Genomic DNA, 10,549 nt, shown 5'->3' with positions numbered 1-10,549 from the left:
GAAATAAAATAGCTGGCAGAAAGGCACGGGGCAAACCAAGGAAGTCCTGGATAGAAAATTTGCAGGCAACAACTGGCAAAAGGTAATCGACTGCTCGGCAATGGCCCTTGAGCGTGAAGAATGGCGTTCTATGACATTCAACCTCTGCAGGGAGACGGAACTCCGGTAAGGTAAGGTATACTCATTTTTGCTTATTACGTTTTACAGTTCACAGCTTCCAGCAGCTAGATATCACTTTTGACGTTGTCAATGGTACCTCTCTCCTCGCCGTCTATTTCATGACCTCCCATAGTGGGCAGGGAGGGTGGTACTTACTGTGTCTTCTATCCCTCTATAGATGTTTTCCAATTTGCCCTCTGCCTTTGTCTTGGAATGAGATTACTTGGTTTGGACCTGGCCCAGGCCGGAGTCCTTGGCTGGGAGGGAAACAGTCAAATGGATAGATATAGTATTGGGAGATGATGTTTTTTCCCTTGTAAACCATGTCTCTGTATTGTATCATTATATTTGTTGCTTTGAATTTATAATGTAAGCATTTGAGTGTATTCCTCTTATTAGGGACCTGTTCTCTGGATGAGACGTTTAGTTGACCTCAAACTATGCACAATGATGGTGTGCTCTTGGAATCTACGTCTGTTTCCTATTTGAACCAATTCTACTTTGTCTTCCTTTTTCTAGGATGCTTTAATTGTAATTTTAGAACTTTAGTACTATCACAATCTTTTCCTTTTTAGTGGCGTTGATATCACCCAAATGTGTAGCAAGCGCCGTAAAAACCCTTAAAAAGAAAAACAACGCAAAACACATTTGGAGGGAAATTGTGATATTTTTTCTTTTTAAAAAGTAGTTCTGTTTTGTGCTGCTATGTGGTCTAGTGGTATGCGCTCGCCTTTGGGTTCGAGTCCCGAGGCGGCGCATAGTTGAATCCTTGGTAAAGGCTCTTTACTCACATTCTCTTATCGTACTCGTGTGTAAAATGAGAACCTGGACGTTAAGATAGTTGTCTGTGGGAAAAATTGTAATATCGCCCAATAGGGATGATGAGTGATTTGAGGGAGTGTAACTGTAACAGTAACAGTAACATTGACCTAAACAAAAAGTATAGATAGTTCGAAAATGACGTCAATCAGGTCTTTGTTGTTGTTTTTTGCCATCTGCGTTTATGAGTAGTGCTCACTGAACTGTTTTAACCCGACTATAAACGTTCATGGATACACACAGTTTTGTGTGTTGGTCCGTTATAGATAGTTCGAAGATGACGTCACTCAGGCCTTTGTTATTGTTTTTGCCAACCGCGTTTGTGAGTTGTTCTCACTAAACTGTTTTAACAAGACTATAAAAGTTCATGGTTACACAGAGTTTGTGTGTTGCTCAGTTACACTTCCGGATGGCAATGTTGTGAACTCCTTGGCCAAGCGCATTCTATCTATACTTTCGGATGGCAATGTTTGAGCTTCTCAGCCAAGCGCATACTATCTATATAAGAGTTCGTGAAACAACTCAAAATACGAGAAGAAAAAACGTTTTCATGGTGTTAAGAAAGTGAAAGAAGAGAGAGAAGAAAGGAATCAAAAAGAGCAGAGAGAAAAAAGAAATCAAAAAGAACAAATTGAGAGAGAAGAAAGGAATCAAAAAGAGCAGAGAGAAAAAAGAAATCGAAAAGAACAGATTGAGAGAGAAGAAAGGAATCAAAAAGAGCAGAGAGAAAAAAGAAATCGAAAAGAACAGATTGAGAGAGAAGAAAGGAATCAAAAAGAGCAGAGAGAAGAAAGAAATCGAAAAGAACAGATTGAGAGAGAAGAAAGGAATCAAAAAGAGCAGAGAGGAAAAAGAAATCGAAAAGAACAAATTGAGAGAGAAGAAAGGAATCAAAAAGAGCAGAGAGGAAAAAGAAATCGAAAAGAACAAATTGAGAGAGAAGAAAGGAATCAAAAAGAGCAGAGAGGAAAAAGAAATCGAAAAGAACAAATTGAGAGAGAAGAAAGGAATCAAAAAGAGCAGAGAGGAAAAAGAAATCGAAAAGAACAAATTGAGAGAGAAGAAAGGAATCAAAAGGAGCAGAGAGAAGAAAGGAATCGAAAAGAACAAAGAGAAAAATTAAAAGAAAAGGAAGATAGAGAAGAGCGTTTGCGAATGCGTGAAATAGAAAGAGATATTGCGCTAGCACAAGAAGAAACGAAAAAAAAAAGAAATAGCATTACAAGCAGAAATTGAAAAGGCTAAAATAACTGCAGGAAGTCAAGTTAGAAAAACAGACGACTACCTAGTCAAACTTCCAAAAATGCCGGTTTTGATGAACGTACCGAATGTCTCGAATCTTTTCTACATCGTTTTGGGATCCAAGCACGAACCTATGGGCGGAAAGAAAGCCAATGCGAGCGATCTATATTCATGTTTTTGTCCAACCTTGTCATCAATCACATGATTTGTTGCTGTACAACGATTGGACATTTCTCAATGCATCTAAACACGCTGCTTTGTTTATTAAAGTTGTAAACATACCCATGAGTCATGCTGAGCAAAATGACCAATTGTAGCGTTAGATATTTCTCAAACTGTGAACATTTTTCACTATTTGGGTCATTTGGAGCACACTTTGCAATGTGACCAATGACCTTGAACACATGGAAATGTAATATAGATCGTGCCCATTAAGTTCAGCAATAATAAACTGTTTATCAGGTGAACCATTAAAGGTGTTCTATACATTAGCACCCGAAGATGCGAATGACTACAATAAAATAAAAGATGCATAACTTAAAATATTCCGCCTTACCGTAGAGCGCTTTCAAACTGCTAAGCCCGATGAAAAAGAAGATTTTAATTCGTTTCTAAATTGCACAACTCAATTTTTCAACAGGTGGCTAGAACTTGCATATGTTAAAAAGGGCGATTTTGACGGACTCTTTCTTAACTCTCAAAAACCGCGTGTATCAATAATGCAATCCGGAACTTGTCCATTCTTAAAAGAGAGAAAACCTGCAACTATAGAAGAGCTAAAGAAATACGCTGAATATTACACAAGCGCACATCCACTAAAGTCGCTTAGTCACATCACAAACGAACCTTACTATGCAACAATTCCTAAAACTAAAAGCGCGAGTCAGAAACACAATCATGAGTTTCAAAAACATGACAAATCTGATTCAGAATATAGATAGTATGCGCTTGGCTAAGAAGCTCATAACATTGCCATCCGGAAGTATAACTGACCAACACACAAAATTGTGTGTATCCATGTACGTTTATAGTCAGGTTAATACAGTTTAGTGAGCATTACTCATAAACGCGGATGGCAAAAAAAAAACAATAACAAAGACCTGAGTGACGTCAACTAAGAACTATCTATAGCAACCGATTTTAACATAGAGATCAAAAGAGGAATCAGTCCGCTAATTTTAAAACATGGAATAAGCCAAGAGAGCTAAACAAACAGTCCAACGTGAACAAACCCAGATATAGCGCAGCACTAAGTGTCCCACCCAACAGTTAAGAGCAAAAGAAAGAAACTAAAGTCACATGCCAATTGGATTCAGTAGTCTGATGTCACGCCGCCCGGCAACGGCGGCCATCTTGGTTCTAAACAAAGAAAATCATTACTTTTTATTCTTCATGCTGGCTAGAACTTTTCATTCCCTTTTCATATGCCTTGTGATCAGAATGTGTAAAAGTCAAAACATGATCAAATTTATGTGTTTTTTTCCCCTCTGGAAATGCTTTTATGCTCGCCGGAGAAATATTTCATACGGGCGTCCGCCATTGTTCCGATAGTTTAGAGCCAGTGTTACTAAGTTACCATGCGTCATTAGGAAGGAAGTGACGTTACGACTGTTGAAGACTATTCTGTTCAAAAGTAGGACACACTGCAGATGTTTGTTTCAAAATAGTAGGTTATTCTAAAGATAGAAACAACAAACTTCAACCTGCAGATATAGCTAATGCTTCAATAAACACTATTCACTCCAAACAGCTGATCCAATCAACAGAAAATATAAATGTTTACTGTGTAAAGGGAATGTCTCTTCTCACACAAACACAGGTTCACTTAAGCTTAGCAAAGAAAAGTAAAAGGATTAGAATGCGCTACACTTAGGGATTCAGGATGCACCACCGTTGGTGTGAGAGCCTCCACTAATCAAAGATGAAGATATAAGATATAATAAAAAATATAATAATAATAAATAATAATAATAATAATAATAATAATAATAATAATAATAATAATAATAATAATAATAATAATAATAATAATAATAATATACTTTATTGCATTCCAAAAAGGAAATTTTTTGTACAGACGTGTTATAATTTACACAATAAGATAAAAATACAATGGAAATAGGATGTATATATATATTTTTTAAAAGGAGCAGCTCTATAACCAGAGCTGCACTTTATAATATGAATAATTTCAACACAGTATAATAGTTAAAACTGTCACTATAAATTGAAAATTGAAAAGATTGCAAAACAAATAAATTAATAAATTAATATTTATATTTTTAAAAAGTAAAAATGAGAAATTATTATATAAAATGATTATTGCTTGTTGTTATAAAGCCTAATACTGGACGGCAGAAAAGATTTTCGGTGTCTCTCTGTTTTCGTTGAAATAGAGAAAGGGCGACCACTTCTTTCTGACATAATAATTGATGGTCTTAGTGGATGATACTGGTCATTTAATATTTTAGTTATTTTATTTATACAAAATTTCTCGTATAAAAGATTTACATCGTCAACATCATTTATATAGCGTTTAATGGATTTTTAAATATTTGAATTTATTTTGTTCCTTTCCACTGCTAAGCAATTGCCTCCCCAAGCTGTTATACAAAATGACAAAACACTTTCAATTACTGCTCTATAAAACTGGAAATAAAGTTTAGTGCATCACATTCAATGGTAACGTTGAAACATTTGGCACCGCAAATGTTTACATAGAGTCACCATATTACACAGGCAAAATAGAATATTGTCTTTTACAAAACCCAGTCGCCGATTTTATAATTGGTAATATAAAAGGTGTTAATGACAATGCCGAAAACGTTGAAAAACTACAACTTACGCAACAAATAGCTTGCCCAGCAGAAACTAGATCTATGATCAAACAACAACTGTCACCAATGACTATTTCACTAGAGCCACAAAACTTTGATCACAATGATTTTGTTAAGGCACAGAATGAAGATGATTCCATGAGAAATTACTTTAAGCTTTAAGTGGTTCAAATAAATTGTAGCTCCAACTCCTTACCGTGACAAAATACTAGCTATTGCACACGATTCAATTGCGTCAGGTCATGTAAGTAGCTCGTCAACACTTAAAAGAATCACTGGACCATTCACATGGCCTGGTATAACAAAAGATGTTCGCAAATACGTTAAATCATGCGATACACGTCAAAAGCGAGTTACGAAAGGTAGAGTGCCGAAGCACCCCTCAATGCCGACACAGCCGATAGAAAAAGTTGTCTCGTGTTGCAGCATAGACATAATTGAACCTGTACCGAAGTCCGATAGAAATAACACAGACATTTTAACTCTGGTTGATTATGCCACACGCTGGCCAGCGGCGGTCGCACTTAAATCAACGACTTCAGACCATATGGCCGAAGCCGTCATGACAATGGGAGCGATCTATATTCAGGTTTTCGTCCAACCGAGTCATCAATCACGTGATTTGTTGCTGTCCAACGATTGGGCATTTCTGAACAAATGTAGACACGCCGCTTTGTTTGTAAAAGTTATAAACATACCCATGTGTCAAGCTGAACAAAATGACCAATCGTAATGTTAGATAGTTCCAAATCTGTGAACACTTTTCACTAGGTATGTCACTTTGAGCACACTTTGCAATGTGGCCAATGACCTCGAGCACATGGAAAGTTGATATAGATCATGCCCATTTTCTCACGTCTAGGTATACCGAACGAGATATTACCAGACAACGGACATCGGTTTACCTCGCACATCATGGCCGATACCATCAAACTAATGGGAATCAAACAGATATTCTCAACACCACGACACCCAGATACCAAATACCCTTTGGATAAGACGATGGTCTATCGCAATGTACTTTTCGCAAGATCTTATAGACCCGGCTACCCAATCATCGATGAGTGGACAGGGGGTGGGGGTAGGGGGGGGTCGGAAAACAATCTCGACGTCACCCGGGTTGATCCCCATTCTTTAGCGTGTGAAGCGACTGCCCTGACAACTGAGCTATCGGGATTGTAAATCCATTGCATCCAAACTCGCAAGCAATAAATGTGTAAATAAAGAGTCAACTATGCGCCGCTCAAAAAAAGGGATTGAAACCCTGAGCCTTCCAGTACGAAGGCGATTGTCATACCACAGGACCATATGGCCGCCCAAAGATCGTTCTTCAAATATTGTGACGATTTTCCTGTAATTCGTCAGGAAGGGGTTAGGAAATACTGATCATCGTCTTCAACCAAGGTGTCTATATATGTGACCCACCGTCTCAAAACGGTATTATGTCGGGATGAATCAGATGCTAAAAAGTCAAATTCAAGCTTAACTGGTCAAACATTTGAATTATTGCTATTTAGCATTCTAAAATATGATATTCATTCTCCTCTATAAAGCATAGAAACTCAACGTCAGACTTATATCTTTGGCTACAAATTCAATTTTCAGCGTCTTAAACTTCCCGACTTAATACCGTTTTAAGGCGACGGGTCACATATGCAGGTCTGAAAATCCGAATCCACTTATGGGCCCAGTTCAACGTTGTTTTCATGGACAATATTTTGCGTCATTTTTAGAGATTTCCTGTGCAACAATGAGCCTATACTGAATTGGGTTATCAGACCTGCAAATAAGTACACGTAGTCTTCATGATTCAACACATCAAAAATAATATATTAAAAAAGAAAAAGAAAAAAGGACTCTCACCCCCCCCCCCCACCCCAACTCCCCTACCCCCCCCCCCCCCCCCCAAAGAAAAAAAAACAGCAACAAAAAGCCCAATGTGTGTAGATTTAACTGCGTAATCAATTTTAGCATCTCAACCACCACTGCGCGACGTGTGTACGTATACGCAGTTCTGATAGCCGGACGGAATTATTATGGGCTTATTTTAACATTGCTGTAATGGACAATATTTTACGTTGCATTGAGAATATTCCCATAACAACAAAGAGCCCTGTGAGAATTGTATGAATGATATTGGACACGCAAGCACCTTGAATGTGTTATTTCTATGAATATTGTATTTGGCAACACTATCCGTAATAAAACACATTGAACAACAATGGAATGACAAGCAAACCCCATAAATATGGAATGTTATGACTTTGTTTATTGGATTTCACAACACATGTATTATCGCAATAATAATATATCATCGTACTCTCTCTCTCTCTCTCTCTCTCTCTCTCTCTCTCTCTCTCCCTCTCTCTCTGTCACACACACACACACACACAAACACACACACACACACATTATATATATAATATAAACTTGAGCTTTTATATCTCGCAATATCCGTGCGGCTATGTGGTCTAGTGGTATGACACTCGCTTTCGGATCGGAAGGTCCTGGGTTCGAGCCTCGTTTGGCGCATAGTTGAGTCCTTGGAAAAGGCTCTTTACTCACATTCTCTCACCGACTCAGGTGTAAAATGAGTACCTTTCTGAAATTTTAAAATTTTAAGTATGGATTTTCTAAAATCAAACATAGTTTTAAACTGCTATTTGTTTACAGCCATAATATTGGAATCTTTATTCACTGTGCTTTATTTTACAACTTTTAACAACTACAGTGTTCGTATATCTAATTATAATACTTATTTTATGAACAGACTCAGAGGGGCTAGACGAAAACAACGCCCTATAACCACCGTCATTGGTCACCGGCCAACCCCACGCCCGCTCCCCCTACGACCTAGATCCTCGCTTCAATTTATCAACACTCGTCCCCATCCAATTTAATCACTTCAATGAATACTCCTCACCGTTCCTTGTCAAATGTCAACACTGTCCGTGACAGTCAGTATGAAATTAACGACCACCATGACAACAACTCGCAGCAACAGCACCGTTTTGAGCAACAACAACAACAACAACAACAACAACAACCTGCAAGTAATGATCATACCAGTTTAAAAATTGGATAACTAAATGTCAGATCGTGTCGTAATAAAACTCAAATAATCGACATAATTGAAGATCATAAAATTACTATTTTTGTCATCTTGGAAACATGGCTTAATCATTCATATGATGACCAAGTTCTGAAAGCAATTACACCCGAAGGCTTTTGTTTTAAATCATTTCCACGCATTGGGAGGAAAGGAGGTGGAATGTCAATTATTTACAACATGTCATTCCTTGATCAGATATAATTCCACCGTGATGATTTTAGAAGCTTTGAGTACGCTGGATTTGCCATTCGTGAAAATAATTTTAAAAAGTCGTTTCACTGTATCTACCGCCCACCACCAAGCCAACAAAACAAAATATCAACAATTGTTTTTTTATCAGAGATCGGTGAACTCATGTCTATTCAATCCATTAACAAAAACCATAATATTTTTATGGGTGATTTTAACATTGATTATTTCGGAGACAAAAATGAATCCAATGTATTCCGGGAGCTTATTGATTCAAACACTTCTATTCAACTCGTAAGCGCTCCTACAAACAACCATGGCCACACTATAGATCATGTCATTACAGACATTGAACATTCTCTCTCTTCACCTGTCTTGAATATTGATAAATTAATCTCGGACCATCATTTAATTGTATTTTGCGTTTTATTCCCAGTGAAGCTTGAAATAAAAAAGATGATTGTCATGGTCTAAATGAGCGCTCAAGAGCTAACTCGACTATGCATAAAATAAAGATTTGAAGAATAAGGCCCCCAGAATTGTTTAAGATGATATGAAAAGTAAGATGAAATTTAATTAAATGAGTCTTCTGATAAATGAATGTTGATCACAGTAACAAATGGGAATATAATGATATCGTATCATATGCGATCTTGATGAGATGATGATAACGTTACGTATGGCGGGGAGACTTGTGGGGTTCCACTTCCAGTTGAGAGTGGTTTCAGTTATTCCTCCGATGGGCTCAGGCTTGATAAATTATTGACCGTGATTGAACTGGAAAAGGTGACAAAGGAAGCTCCTGCGTCTTGATGGCGGAAATCAAAATTAGTGAAGTGTTCCACAAAGTCCCGAGAGTAAGATAAAAATCTTTATATATATATATATATATATATATATATATATATATATAAAATATATATATATATAATATATAATATATATATATATATATATATATATATATATATATATATATATATATATATATATATGAGTGTTGGTGGGTACTTGTAGGTACGAAAGTGCTCGATAATGATGGTTAGAGCTAATATAGAATGCAAATTTTCACTCACATTTTTTTCTCACATTTATATAATATATTATATATATATATATATATATATATATATATATATATATATATATATATATATTATATATAATATATATAATATATATATATATATATATATATATATATATATATATATATATATCATATGAGGAGTGGAGTGGTCTGGCCGTCAGGACATAGATTATAGAGGGAAGTGAGTGAAGAAGATTAGACCTATCAGCTTTTATAATTAGTGGTAACGTGACAGAAGGTAGTATATTCCTATTTGTAACTGTGATCACCATTCATTCATGCAAATGGTCTCCACGAGTCAATTGTTGGTACGGTGGACAAGCATGCTCCCTTAAAAACTAGAGCAGTAAGGGTGAGACGTCAAGCACCCTGGTATAATACAGAAATAAAATTGACTGGATTAGCCAGGAGGCTGGCTGAAAGAAAATGGCTCAAATCCAGAGATGCTGTTATTGATAAGAAACTGTACATCGCTGCTAGAAATGATGCGAAAGCTGTCAATTTCAGGGCCAAAAAGAAATTCCATGAAGACAGCATGAAAAACTTCGGGCGTTCGAGACAATTCTTTGCCACGACGAAGGAACTGCTGGGACAACAGACGCAATCAGCTCTCCCATCTTTAACCGATTGTGCAGATCTACCAACTCGCTTTGGTTAATATTTTAAAGAAAAAACGGATACCATCAGGAAAGAACTCTCACCTGAATCGATCCAAACAACATTTGACCAGTTTCATGGTGATTCGTTAACAAATTTTTCAAAGATCACTGAAGCTGACTTACGTGACTGCATTATGCCGTCTCCAACAAAAAGTTGCGATTTAGACCCGTAAATACCGCCATACTAAAAAAGTGCATTGATGTAATTTTAACACCATTTACATACATTGTTAATAATTCGTTGCAGTCAGGTGCTGTACCAGACATTTACAAAGTTGCTCATGTCAAGCCCCTTTTGAAAAAAAAATTGATCTAGATAAAGAGAACTTAAAAAACTATCACCCTGTCTCTAATCTTCCTTTTCTCTCTAAAATCTTAGAAAAGCTTGTTTTGAAACAATTACTGTCTCATCTTAAAAAAAATTGTCTTGGAGAAAAATTTC

The 10,549-nt window shown here is 36.7% G+C and overlaps 1 protein-coding gene across 6 annotated transcripts in view; it reads right to left on the bottom strand.

Annotated features, from left to right (window-relative positions):
- LOC144956709 (thialysine N-epsilon-acetyltransferase-like) overlaps positions 1–5,537 on the bottom strand; it is a 14,892-nt gene extending 9,355 nt beyond the window's left edge. Inside the window, exons 1-2 of one of the 6 annotated variants that reach the window (XM_078887384.1) lie at positions 5,066–5,537; positions 2,264–2,351 (exon numbers count right to left, since the gene is read on the bottom strand). The gene's annotated coding sequence lies outside the window, so the exon portion shown is untranslated. Of the gene's footprint in view, positions 1–2,263; positions 2,352–3,961; positions 4,068–5,065 lie in introns of those variants that run through there. The other 5 variants (XM_078887380.1, XM_078887383.1, XM_078887381.1 and 2 more) reach the window with 5 other exon arrangements.
- Positions 5,538–10,549: the final 5,012 nt, after the last annotated feature.

Source organism: Berghia stephanieae, chromosome 11 (genome assembly GCF_034508935.2).
Source record: "Berghia stephanieae isolate SIO BIC M18660-M18661 chromosome 11, UCSD_Bste_1.3, whole genome shotgun sequence".
NCBI lineage: Eukaryota > Metazoa > Mollusca > Gastropoda > Nudibranchia > Aeolidiidae > Berghia > Berghia stephanieae.
Note: the sequence above shows the minus strand (reverse complement) of the source record. Positions and strands in the feature narration are given on the sequence as shown.